Here is a 14,246-nt window from a genome sequence, read left to right as displayed (position 1 = left end):
TTTTTTTTTTTTTTTTTCCATATCACAGCTGCTTTGTGGATAGACTCTACTGTGGCCATCTGTGCTGGAAGTGAAGCTTCATGAGAAGGTCAGTAAGGGGAGTGTATTAAACTACTAATTTCCTGGTAAACAGATCAGGAAATGAAAGAATCTCAGTATTGAAAGAGATCTCAGTCAGTTGTCACCTAGTCCAACTATTCACCTGAGAATCTCAGCTGAAGCACATATCTTTTAGACTTGCCTAATTTTAACTGCGAGAACTAAGGACTTACCCAAAGTCACAAAATTATTGGTGACAATGAGGACTAGAATCCAGAGAACTTGGTACATTTCATTTTCATTCTATTGCTCCTGTATGAACTTTTCTGAGCTTGGTTCTTATCATGTTATGGTCAGAGAAGAGAAATCTGTGTGTATTATAAGCTATAACAATATATGTATTTTTAGAATACTGTCAAATGCTGTGGAATAACAGCTTGTGTATTAAATTGTAAGGTTTCTTTCGGTTTTAAAACAGTGGAATCTTGTTAGAACAGTTCATGATTACACATATTGAGATGACCAAACAAGTTGGTGACAAAGGCATTAAAGTGGAATTCAAATGACATAACATAGTCTTGGCTATCTACTATCTATGTGGCTGGGGAAATCATTTCACTTGAGCTATGACTTATTTTTAAAATAAGGAATTGAATTAGATGGTAAACTACTTCACCGATGGCAATCAGAAGAGATGCCAGTCATCAAAAACTTAATTGGGGAAACTGGTGAAGACTGGAAGAATGTCATTCAGCTTTTAGCTCTATGAATTTCTCTTCAGGCTGAGTTGCATGTAGTAAAAATCTTATATTAGCCCACCTCATTAGTATTCATCCTCACCCTTGGTACTTGTTTGGTAAAGGGATAAACTGAAGCTTCCATCTGATGATTAGATGTTATTTTTAGACTTTACGTTTCAAATAAATATTAGAAAAAGCAACGAATTATGTAAATCTGTTCTTGAACAATGAGAAAGTATTGTCTGTTTAGAGAACCCAGAGTTTCTCAGGTCTTTCTATAAAATAAATATTAAAACAATGTAGAGACTGGCTTCTAAAATGTCAAGGAATCTGCTTGGTGATAAAAGGGACTGTTTCTAGAGCCCAATTCAAAAGGCTGTCACATTTCATTACGTTTCTAAAGACTTTAGCTCCAAAGAGAAGACAATTGTGGTCCTGTAGGTGAGTCTGAATATAATCTTTAGTAAGGTCTAGAGATAAAAGTTACAATGAGAACACAATCCATTTAGGATGAATTAGACAGAATAATTCTAATTTATGGCCTTGAAATTAATTCTCTCTTCACTTATAGAAATTAGATAGGCAAAACATTCCAGTTAATGGAATGTGAGCTACTAATTTCCTGAAAAAGACAAAAGAAGGGGAGCATATTGCTCTTACATGGAATGAACAATTTTCTTCAGTTTCTATGCTGACAATGAGAGACTGTGTCAAGGGAGAAAATGATAGGAGAGACAGCCCTAGATCAAAACAAAGAATAAAGGGAAGCTAAACAATGACTCTTATCAGTTTCAGAGGTGAGTTCACCTTCCTGGCTTTCAGTTCTCTTGTTCATTGACATTGTTCCATGACCACAGAGCTGAGTTTGCTCTCTACATCCTTGAATGTGTGTGTATGTGCATGTATTTTAATCATTTGTAAATAGTGTTTCCCCTATGGTGTTTTTTTTCCTAGGTCCTGGAAAAACAGAGCCTCCGTTTTAAATTCATAAACATGGAACTATCATTACAATCTCACCTTATTTACATGAGAATATGGAAAATGGATATATGAAAAAAACATTGGTTATTTTGGAACTGAAAAAAAGTATTCTTCTATGATATGAAAGCACTAAAGGTCAGATGATCTGCAGAGCTGGAAAAGGCACTCGAATCCCAGAATCCCAGAGATAAGGTAGTGCTCCTGGGGCCCTTATCGTGCAGCTCATTTTCTGGACTTCTTGACAATCTTTGCACTATCCTCTTACCCATTTCCCAAGGCTCTTACCAGGCCTGTACTTCTGAGGCCTGTGGAAGAAGTGGAAATTTTGTCTTGGACAGAGGAGAAGGATTCGATGTTCCATTATGACCTCTGGCAGCACTTTACTTTTCTTTTATATCTAGAAAATGGCCTCTAAGTTCCTTCCCCAAAAAGCCTAATTTTTTGAAGCTTTGTCACTCTGGGCTAGATAAAGAGCATGGGATGAAGAGTACAAGAGAAAGAAGGAAATTTTGCTACTGTGTTATCAGGATATCTGGCCTTGTTCACATCCTGGCTTCCTGAACCCATCATTTCCTTTTCCAATATCCTTTAGATGTGCCATATAGATATGCAGGGTCTTGTGTTTCTCTCGCAATTCCTTTGGGATGAAATGAATCATCTTTCTCGTTCTCTTCCTCCCTCTCTTCTTCCCTTCCTTCCTTCCTTCCTTCTTTCCTTCCTTCCTTCCTTTCTTCTTTCCTCTCTGTTAATTTTTCTCTCAGATTGTCCTTTGTCTTTCTCTTGCACATACCACCAGGAAAAAGTCTTGTCTTGTTTCATTCCATTCACATTTCAGAACAGTCTTGGCAGATGTGTTTTTATGGGGGCAACTCAGGAACTTAACTTGTTTGCAAAGTTCTCTCTCCTCCAGAATGGAACTTAAATTCCATAATCAAGATGGCTTTGGGTCCTTTTCTCATATCACTCTGAAACTGCATGGTTCCATACTAGACTTAGTCCATTTTTTTAGGAATAGACTAATATTATTAGCCTGACCTTTAGGAGGTAAGGTAAAAATTTTGTAGGGTAACAAGGCTTTCAGAACATGTATAATGTAGTAATAGGGTAGAGGCGAAGAGAGTTTGTGGATTATTCCACCTCCGGTAAATGTGGAGGTCTGTCTATGTGTGTTCTGAGCTTGCATATATGTGCTATTTATGTATATTTCTGATGTGCATATGTGCATATTTGCACTTGGGCTGAGTATTAGCATTTGAGGTGGTGTGTAAAAGTGTGTGGTGAATTTATATGTACTGTGTATGTATGTGTGTGGTATGTGTTTGCAAGTGTATGTTCATGTGCATTGTGAAATGTATGGTGCGTATATAGTGTATTTATCCATTCATTTACTTAGTATTTGTTTAGTGTGTATTTACATGAAGACTGCGTATGATGCTAGTGATATGTGTGTATGTGTGTAGGGTATGTGTATATAGTGTATGGGGTACGTATGTGGAGGGTATTTGCATATAGAATGTATTTGTGTATGGTATCTGTTGGTATGTGTGTGTGGTAGCATATATATGTTGTAGCTGTGTGTGTGTATATGTGAGAGGAGGTTATGTGGTATAGCTACAAGTAGCCATTTATCCTTTAGTAGTCCCAGATTCATTGAAGGGCTATTCAAAATCATTATTGCAATTAGTTATGTCTTGCAATAAGCTAAATACTATAGTATCCTAGGAATAACTGCCCCTTTTTCTTAGTTCTTCCTAAGTCATGATAAGTTGCAGACAAGAATGCCTAACCAATTTGTTTCAATAGGCCCCCTTTGCCCCCTGATCCTCTGGAGAGCTGGTTTTTGTTGTAAGAAAATGGGGGATGGAGAGAGCACTGTGAAAGTGTTAAAAACAGTCATTCATTGATTTGTATATGTGTTTCATTGCCAGTTAGAGACATTATTAAATTTGTATTGGCAATAGCCCTTCTTCAAAGTAGACTAATACTTCAGGTTGATTTTATTTGGTTCAAATTGAGTCTTCAAAATTGGATAGGATTTTATTTCTCAATTTGAAAAAATCTTACCCATTCACAAATGGCATGACAAAGAACTGCCCTAGACTCTGAAAATAAAAATCATATATTCTGGCAGTTAAAAACTTAACTTTCATTTTTTAATATCAATTTTTGTTAGACTTCTGAAGAATAAATGTCATGAACCTGAGGCACAGAGACAGGATGTGAATACAAACGCCACTTACTAAAGATTCACGCCATTTGTCCCTACCTGCACTCTGAAGAGTCGGTCTAAAACGCAATTTTGAAACAAACAAAAACCTTTTCTCAGAATCCTCTGGCAGAGAAGCCGAAGTAGCGCCAGTAAGAAGTGCACCAAATCCTAATTACTCCTCTGGGAGCCAATCATCAGATGAAAACCTGCATAATGTTCTAGCTCCTGCATGATGCAGAGGCTGACATATTTCTCACTTTGTTGTTTTTCTGCCATTTGGAGATGTTGCTATTTGTCACACACTAAATAGAGGAGGAGAGGACAGCATAGTGCATTTCAGGTACTTAGGCCATTTGTGTAAATAATCAATAGATGTGGCTGTTTTGAAAGGCTTTCTTCTGTGTTGGTGCATTGTGAGGTATCTGACATTTTTCTGTGTTGGAGCCTCACCAGCAGTAGTTGCTCAGAGGGGCCTCAGGGGCCATTCCAGGTACTTGGGAGCTGAGTGCTTAGGGCTGGACCCTGATACCATCAAAGCCCCATTATGTTAGCTAGAACAGCTTCACTTCAAAAATATTTTTTTATCCTGGTGTTTTCTATAACATTTAATTCAAGATGAAAGGAGTAGATAAAGCAACTACACTATAATCTTAAAAGGTGCAGGCACTCTGTGAGTGATGAATGATGACTTAAGGGTCCCCTCGTACGTAAGAATGACAGGTGGCCACTCTAACAGTGACCATGTCAGCAGGCATTGACCAAAGGAGTAATCCATGATTCAAAATCTCTTTATTGCCTCAGTTCTTCCCTATCAGAAAAGTGATTAACTGATTATGAGGCTGGAAAGATATACAGGAAATAGACAATGAGAGGTCTTATAAGTCAGGTTAAAAGAATGTACTTTATCTTCAAAATCATGTTCCTTAGATGTGGCTTCAGCAGGTTTGAGTTTTAGACAGAGCACTGTGGCTGCTGGGTGGAAAATTAATTGAAGAGTGGTAAGACTGGAGATAGACAGACCAAGGAGAATGCTATTGTCTTTTTTTTCCTTTTCCATTTGTAAAAAAAAAAGATGTATGACTGTGATGGATGATAAGAGTAAGAGCCAGCAGAACACTTTTGAAATAAATGTTTATTTGTTCAGATATTCAATTTATTCAACAAATATTTGAATGCCTACTCTAGTGCCTGGCATTGTTCTAGGTACTGGGGACAAAAGTCATTACCTTCATGGAGCTTACATTTTAGAATGAAAGAGACAGATAGTAAGCAAATAAGTAAAATGTATAGGATGTTAGATGGTAATTATAATTAAGAAGAATAAAAAAGAGATGGGACAGGAAAAAGTGACTGGGGAGGTGGGAATTCTTTTAAAAGGTATAATGGCCATTTAAGACCTAAGGAGGTAAAATTTCAGCAAAGATCCAGCAGAGGTGAGGTGAGGTTTCTTTCATTCTGTGGTTATTCAAAGAACATTTCAGCAGTGGGAACAGCAGAATCAAAGACTCCAGGAGAACTGGAATGCTCAACGAAGAGCGAATAGGCCTATAAGGCTGAGTTATGTGAGCAAGGGGAACAGAGAAGACAAGTTCAGAGAGGTAGGGGATGGGGCACAGAACAATGTAAGCATTTTAACTTTACTCTGAATGAGATGGGAGATGTTTTTGAGTGGAGGAGAGACATGATCTAACTTATGATTTCACAGGATCTTTCTTTCTCTGTTGTGGGTTCCAGCTTGTTCATGCTGTGAGGAGTAGGAAAGTGGATGATTAGCCATTGAGGTGGTAGAAATGGAATAAGGTGGCAACATAGTCTGTTTCTCATTTTTGTTCAATTTTCTGGAACTCCCTCAAAGACACCCCATCATTTCCTCTGGCAGAGCCTTTTTGAACAAGGACTAAATTGTATTGTTTCCTAGTCTCTGTTGGTAAACCAATTTCTTTAAAAATCCTTCATGTGCATTTCAAGGATGCCTTTTCTGATTGCCATTGTGACATTTTGCATGGAATGGCCTATCTAATCAAGAGGAGCTCCCGGAGGAGCTTCTTTTTTTTTTTTCCTGTTAATCAGAAGCAGGTCTTACCCTCATGCTATTAACACTAATCTTTTTGGAAAATATTGAGTTTCAGTATTTGCAAAGCATATCTTAAAGTCACATCCTTTCAGTTACACCATTCACTGAGTTAATCTTTGGATAGGGTGAAATGTCACCAGTTTCACCAGAGGATTTCTCAATCTCTTCCATTTGTTTCAGCCCAACAATTTTCCTCTTGACTGGGGTAAATGATCACTAGGTCATGCAGTAAAATTCTTTGGCTCTGTTGGACTGGAAAGCTTTGATTACTATTTGCACTTCTGGTTCACGTTTGCTTTGCCATTATTCTTTTATATTTTCTGAAGTAATTAGAAAATATTGCATGAAGATAATATTCTTTTGCAATAGAAAGAGCAAGGCATCTGGAGTAATGGGCATATAGGCACATAAATCAACAGACAAACATCCTCTTTATACTTCAGTTTAAGTGGGCATTACATTGCCTTCTCTACTTCCATTATAATGTAGATTACATGAAGCAATTCGGCCCCAGACTTGGACGAGCCTTAAGGTGTACATTATCTCACCCTCTACAATAAGATCCTGTGTAAAGCATATTTCTTTAGTGGTTGCTTACATTTCCTTGAACATCTTTAGCCATAAAAATTTCCATTCAATTAATGAAAAGAAATGGTTGTTCATTACTCATTATTTTAAGGAGGGAAAAACTCAATCCAAGGTTGCTTCTCATAATGCACTTGGAAATTCTAATTCTTTGAGTAGCCACCCACCAATGTAACAAGATATTGTTTTCATTGATTGAAAGTCATCACAGGTGGTGGTGATCTGGGGAAAATCTGAGTGCTTTTCCCAGAGAAAGATTTACTCTCCACCATTTGTGGAATCAGAACTTGTCAGCTTTTTTAGGGGGGAGGGGGCAAGTTAATAATTTTTTGAATCTGTGACATCACATGGATATAGGGTTGCCTCTTCTAAAGGCAAAATTGTCAGGTAAGTAAGGAAAATTGCTGGTGAAATTTTTTTAAGAGGAAAGAGAAAAAAGAGAGAGGAAAAGTGATAGAAGAAGAGATAAAGAAGAAAAATATGAGAAGAGTAAAATGTACAAAGAAAAATGAAGAAAACAAAAAATAGGAAAATAAAGCAAAATATGTTTTATATGCCAAGTTCGTTCCTTCCGTCAGTGTGCAATGAGAAGCATATGGAGGTGTAGTTGTCTGTTTGACTCTGGTTTGAGTGCCATGCCTCTCTGCTCAGATCTGCAAAAAAAACCCTTTCTTTCCTTTTGACTAAACTTTGATATTTATGTATGTTCATCATTTCTCCATTTGGTTGACAGTCTACTATGTAAAGATGTTAACCTTGCGTAAACATGTAGCATGAAAGGTGACTATATTTTACGTGATAACAAAAAGGTAACATTTTATGTGATAAAAATAACAAGGCAATTATTTTAAAATGTAATACATAGCTCTAGGAAATTCTGTACATTTTTAGTGGTTTCATTGTTAGTCAGAATTATTAAACTCTGCAATCACGCTGTCATAAAAGGAACTGTTTTTTGTTTGTTTTTTACAGAGTATTTTTGAGCATGTTACTGGTCCTGGTCATTTCTAAGTTATTGACCAATTAATTTTCTTTTCTGTGAATCTTTGTGGGTGGAAGGACTACACACTCCCTGTGATTTACTTTTCTGGGCAAGTCTCACATAGAGAAGTTACCTTTTCTTGAGCAGAATTATTTAGTTATGCCTTGAGTTTTTTGATGTTATATCCATCCATCCATCCATTCATCCACTCACCCACCCACCTTATTTCTCTCTCATTTCTTTTCACAAAGTACTATAATTTCTTTAATGACCTAAGCTTGTTGAAATCTAGTCCTTCTATGTTTTATCTAATGATCCAACAAGGATAGTTTGTTTTGCTTCTTATCTCTTCTGTTATAAATGTTCTCTATAAAGTTCATACTTCTTCTAGAAAACTTGGTTCTTTCCGACTATTATTTGTTTTTTTTTTTTTAAAAAAATGTAGTCCTACATAGATGATCAATCTGAAAATACATATAATGAGAAAATATGTTTTAAATTATCTTATTGGGTCCATAAAATATGATATATCTTGAGGCTATGTGTATTAAGACTTTAAGAGGCAATGAGAAAACTAGAGTTTATGTAACCACTATAGGAGGTATGAGTGCCTATAAAAGTAATTGCAATTGGTAGTCTTCTGACTTTTAGAAATTTGGTCAGCATGATACTCCAAATCAAATGTAGAATCAGAAATTGATTTCATGCACACTTGATCTCAAGGCCTGTGACCTCTCCTTTCTATTCTGTCTCTTGTGATTTACTCTATGGCTACTTTCTTTGCATATATTATATCCTTACTCAGATTCTTACCTCTAATACATTAGAAATGAGATCAGAGTGGATTAGAAAATTGAATGTCATTTTAGTAACAAAGATCTTTAATGTGTCTTAGTAATAAATGAGAAGAAAAAAAAAGTAGAAGATATTAGGATATACTAGAAAGAACAACAAACAAGCCAGTGTTAAAAGCCCAGTTTACTGCATGACAGAGGAAGAAGTGGTAACATAAACTCTGAAGTGTGTTTTCTTAATTAAAAAGTTAACAACACCTGAGGTATATGTTTGACATAAAAACTAAATGTAATATATATGTGAAAGTGGATGGATCAACAAATTATTTCTTTCTTTTCCCTCTGAAAATTGACAGGACTGAATTGAGTATTCTCTAAATCCCTTAGTGGATATAATAGTCTCTGTAATGACACAATAAACATTACCTACATAAGAAAAGTAATTATTTGGGTATAGATCAGTGAAAGTCTCAAGTATAAAATTTGTGTGAGCTTAAAAATACTAATTTTAATTCATTGATTTAGTAGTTTGATATACATTCATTGATTGTATTTTATGTGCCAGCTATAGATGAGATACAAAAATGGACAAGGTCATGTTTTTTATGTTTGAGGAACTCACAGTGGTGGTGTGGAAATTGTTAGTTATGAAATAATATGGTATACACTATTTTAAAAAGTAAGAAGAAGCTATGAATAGAGAAAAGTAATTAACATGGCCTTAAAGTGAAGATTTTATATCAGAGGTAACATCGAAGCTGGGATTTGAAAGATGAAGGATTTACACTGATGATCCAAGGAGTAAAGGGCTTTCCTGGAAGAAACACTATATCCAAAGATATAGAGACAAGAGAGAACATGGTGTGTTTGGAGAAAGACGACAAGGATGAGGCGATTGGAGTGTTGGGTGCATATATAGATGAAAAATGAAGCCTTACTTTTTATGCCCTGCTGAAAACTAGAATCCTCATTTCATGAGGAACCATCAGAGTAATGAGACAACATTGTTTTACCCAAGACAATGTCCTTATTAGATCTGTGTTTTAGAAAGGTAATAACTGGCAATGTAGAAAATGAAATCATAAGAGGAGAGGCAATATATCCAGTTCATTAGTTACTCTGAATGAGATACATTGAAGATTGAATTAAGGCAGAAGCAATGGAGATAGAGAGGAAGAGATGAATTCAGGAGATATTTAGGAGGTGGAGTTTTACCTAATTGAATATAGATAGTAGAAGAGAGGGAAAACGTGTCACTTGGTGACCAGATTTCTAATTTGAGTAATAGAGTTCTGGGTGGGGAAATGAAAATAGGAAATACAAGTGGGTAGAACTAAGGAAGATTAGAGTTGAGTTCAGATTTGGATATGTTGAGTTCGAGGTGTTGATTGGATATCTAGGTGGGGAAAGCCCAGGAGTCAGTAGTTTTATATATTGCTTGATTGCTAACCCAAGCTCTCTATTCATCTTATCCATTAGACCACCTCTAAATCATCACAAATAACAGCAAATTGTTTCCTGAAATTTAATTATCTCTTTTCGTTCTCTTTGGGCACAAATAGAAGGACTTCTTCATCTGTTCCCACTCTCAGAACTTTATCTATGTTCAGGCCTCTTCTCTAGCAAAGAGATTTAGCAGGGGCTATCACCCTTATTAAAAGGGCCATCCTCAGGGCCTGGAAAGCATCAGGGTCAGAGGCTTATGCAAGTATATTCTAGTTACCTAAAGCGCTGTAAGTAGAACAGTTAGGCGATGTTTTTAAAGCATGCACACAAATTATTTAAAACATTTTCTACATAATTGTGAAGTCTAATCCTTTTGAGTATAGACTGGCTTTAGTGACTAGCTTCTAGAAAATAAAAAGTAGTAGGAGAGATGCCGCATACCTTCTGAGACTAGGTCGTATATGTTGATTCAGCTTCTACCAGTCTCCCTCTACCTCTCATGACACCCACTGTGGGTGTCTCAAGCTAATATGTAAGAAGTTAGTAACCCTGAAACTGCCATGCCAGAGAGACCATATAGAGAGTTCAACAGACATATAGAAGCCAAGATTCTGATCACCAGTTCCAATGTGTGGATTTTTTTTCATATCACCAAGCAAATTTTCGACAAAGCTGGGTGTGCTACCACTCAACTCAACCCTGACAGTATCTATCCAGAAATGGCATCAGATTCCACGGGTTAAAAGTTAAAATTCTACAAGACTGCCACCTCTTCAGATGCCAATTAAAAGTCCAGGTTGTCACCCATGCTTCTGACCAACTGGCTATAGATTAAAGGTTCCAACAATCTCTCCTTGGGTTCAATTTGCTAGAGTAGCTCAAAAACTCAGGGAAACATTTTACTTACTAGATTATTATCATGTTGTAAAAATATATAATTCAGCAACAGCCAGATTGAAGAGATGTATTGGTCAAGGTATGGGGAAAGGGCATAGAGCTTTCTTGCTCTCTGAGCACTCCAATCTTTCCAAACCTCCATGTATTCACCAACTCAGAAGCTCTTCAAACTCTGTTGTTTGGGTTTTTATGGATGCTTTATTACATAGGAATGACTGATTCAATCTTTGGCCATTGGCGATTGAATTCAATTTTCAGCCCATCTCCCATCCCTGGCTGTCTTGAGTAGGACTGATAGGACTAAAAGTTGCAACCCTCAAATCAAGGCCATCCTTAGGTACTTTACCTAAGTCATCTCATGAAGATAACAAAAGATCCCTCTATTGTTCTCAACAAAGGAAATTCCAAAGGTTTTAACTCTGTGCCAGGAACAGGATGAAGATCAAATATATGTGTTTCTTACTGTAAATCACAGTATCACAGAAGCCCAATCATGCCAGCCCTCTGTTTGAGTCTTCCAACATCATCTATCAAATACATGAGGAAAGAAAATTGTGAATGATTCTAGCCCTTAGCCTTCGAGTGTTCTCAGCTCACACTGTGTGAAAATAGAGCAGTTCTTGCTGAGCCCTGTCAAAACTGCAGTTTCATAAGCAAAATAAATTTTGTTACTATTTTAAACCACTAATTTGGGAATATTACATTTAATAATCAAACACTCTACAAAGCCATGATCCATCATAATCTAACCTAAGGAATGTTTTACTTATGATACAGGGTCAACCTTTATTCATTTTGCTCTCAAACTTTCAAAATTGTCCAAGATCTTAATCAATGCCAGTTTATTAAAATCTTGTGTTCTCTTCTATTCTATAGCATCAGCAAACTCTTGCTGCCTTTCCTTCTTATACTTCAGCTCAAATTGCTGGCCTTTCTTCACCCTATGGTCATCTTAAGATCTTTTTGATATTAGGCGTGTTTGTTTACTTTTAAAGGACTTTGCCCATGTTATATTGAACATAATAAATTATACTCATAGTCCATGTTGAACATTGTTTACAGTCTATTAACAGAGATGAGAGTGGCCCTTTTAAAACCTAAGTTAGCTCCTATCTCTCGTCTGCTCAGAACCCTCTGGTGATTCTTGCTCTAATATGAACTAAACAGCACTAAACAGCCAAGACTTTATAAAAGGCCCTATGCTATCTGGTCCCTTGCTACCCTCTAATTTGATTTCCTGTGCTTCTTAGCTTTTTTTCTCCAGCTTTACTGAGATTTAATTGACCTGTAACATTGTGTAAGTTTAAGATATATATTGTGATGTTTTGATACATGTCTATTGCAAAATGAGTACTACAATAAGTTTAGTTAGCACGTTCATCACCTCACATAATTACTTTTTCTTTGTGTATGAGTGACAAGAACATTTAAGATTTACTCTCTTAGCAACTTTCAAATGTATAATTCAAGATTGTTAACTATAATCATGATGCTGTATATTAGATTCTCAGAATTTACTCAACTTATTCGAAGTAACTTTTGATAAAAATCTCTACCCCCAGCCTCTGGCAGCCACCAATCTGTTCTCTGTTTCTCTGAGTTTGTTTGTTTTAGATTCCATGTATAAGTGATATCATAAAATATTTGTCTTTCTCTATTGACTTAGCATAATGCCCTCAAACATGTTGTCCCAAATGGTATGATTTGCTGCTTTTTTGTGGTTGAATGATATTCTATTGTATGTGTCAGTGTGTGTGTATGTGTATGTATATTTTTCTCTTATTGCCTTTGTTTGAATGTCTATTTTTGTCTGATGTAAATATTGCTACTCCTGCTGTTTTGTTTCCATTTGCATAAACTATGTTTTCCCGTCCCTTTGCTTGCAGTCCGTGCATGTCTTTCCATCTGACGCGAGTCCCTGGTAGGCAGCGTGTCTTGTTTTCTTTTGCCAAGAATTGGAATCCTCTTGTTTTCTTTTTTCTCCCCAATTTAATTATTTTTAAAAATGACAGTTGATATTCAGCGTTCTTTTATATTACTTTTAGATGTACAACATTGTAGTTATACATTTATAAAATTTGTGCAATAATATCCATGATTAGTCTGGTACCCAGTTTGACTATACATAGTTGTTACAGTATTATGGACTGTATTCTCTAAGGTAGACTTTATGTCTCCATGATTACTTTGGAATTATCACTTTGTATTTCTTAATCTTTTCACCTTTTTCACCTGGAGCCCCAGATCCCCCCTCTCCTCTGGCAACCATCAGTTAGTTCTCTATTATCTATGAGTCTGTTTCTTGTTTTGTTCATTTATTTTGTTCTTTAGATCCCACATAGAATAAGTGAGTTCATATGTAGTATTTGTCATTCTCAGTCTGACTTATTTCATTTATCATAATACTCTCCAGATCCACTCACATTGTCACAAATGGTGATATTTTGTTCTTTTTTATGGCCAAATAATATTCCATTGTATATATGTTCCACGTCATCTTTATCCAGTTGTTTAAACATTTCCACCGAGGTTGCTTCCCTGTCTTGGCTATTATAGATAGTGCTGCAGTGAACATAAGGGTACATCTATATTTTTGCATTAGTGTTTTGGATGTCTTTGGATAAATACTTAGAAGTAGAATTGCCTGGTCATAAGAGTTCTATTTTCAATTGTTTAAGGAACCTCCAAACTATTTTCCTTAGTGGCTGCAGCAATTTACATTTCTAGCAACGGTGCATGAGGGTTCTCCTTTCTCTGCATCCTAGCCAACACTTGTTGTTTGTTGATTTATAGATGATAGCCATTCTGACAGGCGTGAGATGATATCTCATTGTGGTTTTAATTTGCGTTGGTCTCATTGGTGACCTTGAGCATCTTTTCATATGTCTGTTGGCCATCTGTATGCCCTCTTTGGACAAATGTCTGTTCAGGTACTCTGCCTCTTTTTATACTTGTTTGTTTCTCTGCTGTTAAATGGTATGTGTTCTTTCTATATTTTGGATATTAACCCCTTATTAGATGTATAATTTGTGACTATCTTCTCCCAGTTGGCAGGTTGTCTTTCATTTTGTGGATGATTTCTTTGCTGGGTAGAGCTTTTTAGTTTGATGGAGTCCCATTTGTTTCTTTTGTTTATTTTGTTGCCTTTGCCCATAGAGACATATCCAGAAACATGTTGCTAAGACTAATGCTAACGAGTTTACAGGCTGTGTTTTATTCTAAGAGTTTTGTGGTTTCAGGTCTTAAATTTAAGTCTGTAATCCACTTGGAATTTATTTTTGTGTATACTGTAAGAAGTTGGTTTAATTAATTAATTTTTTTTTTGTATGTGTCTGTCCTGTTTTCCCAGCACCTCTAATCAAAGAGGCTGCCTTTACTGTCTCTTTACAATATACATTATATATTCTTGTCTCCTTTGTCAGACTGATGGACCATATAGGTAATGGTTTATTTCTGGGCTATTTTATTACATTGAGATATTCTGGGCTATTTGGGCTAT

General features: G+C 36.1%; 1 long non-coding RNA gene across 1 annotated transcript in view; it reads left to right on the top strand.

Annotated features, from left to right (window-relative positions):
* The window catches only part of LOC111740923, a 14,052-nt gene extending 12,281 nt beyond the window's left edge, over positions 1–1,771 (top strand). Inside the window, exons 3-4 of the long non-coding RNA XR_002780810.1 lie at positions 29–88; positions 1,734–1,771. This is a non-coding gene — a long non-coding RNA (uncharacterized LOC111740923). The remainder of the gene's footprint in view (positions 1–28; positions 89–1,733) is intronic.
* Positions 1,772–14,246: the final 12,475 nt, after the last annotated feature.

This window comes from Pteropus vampyrus, unplaced genomic scaffold, assembly GCF_000151845.1.
Source record: "Pteropus vampyrus isolate Shadow unplaced genomic scaffold, Pvam_2.0 Scaffold70, whole genome shotgun sequence".
Taxonomy (NCBI): Eukaryota; Metazoa; Chordata; class Mammalia; order Chiroptera; family Pteropodidae; genus Pteropus; species Pteropus vampyrus.
Note: the sequence above shows the minus strand (reverse complement) of the source record. Positions and strands in the feature narration are given on the sequence as shown.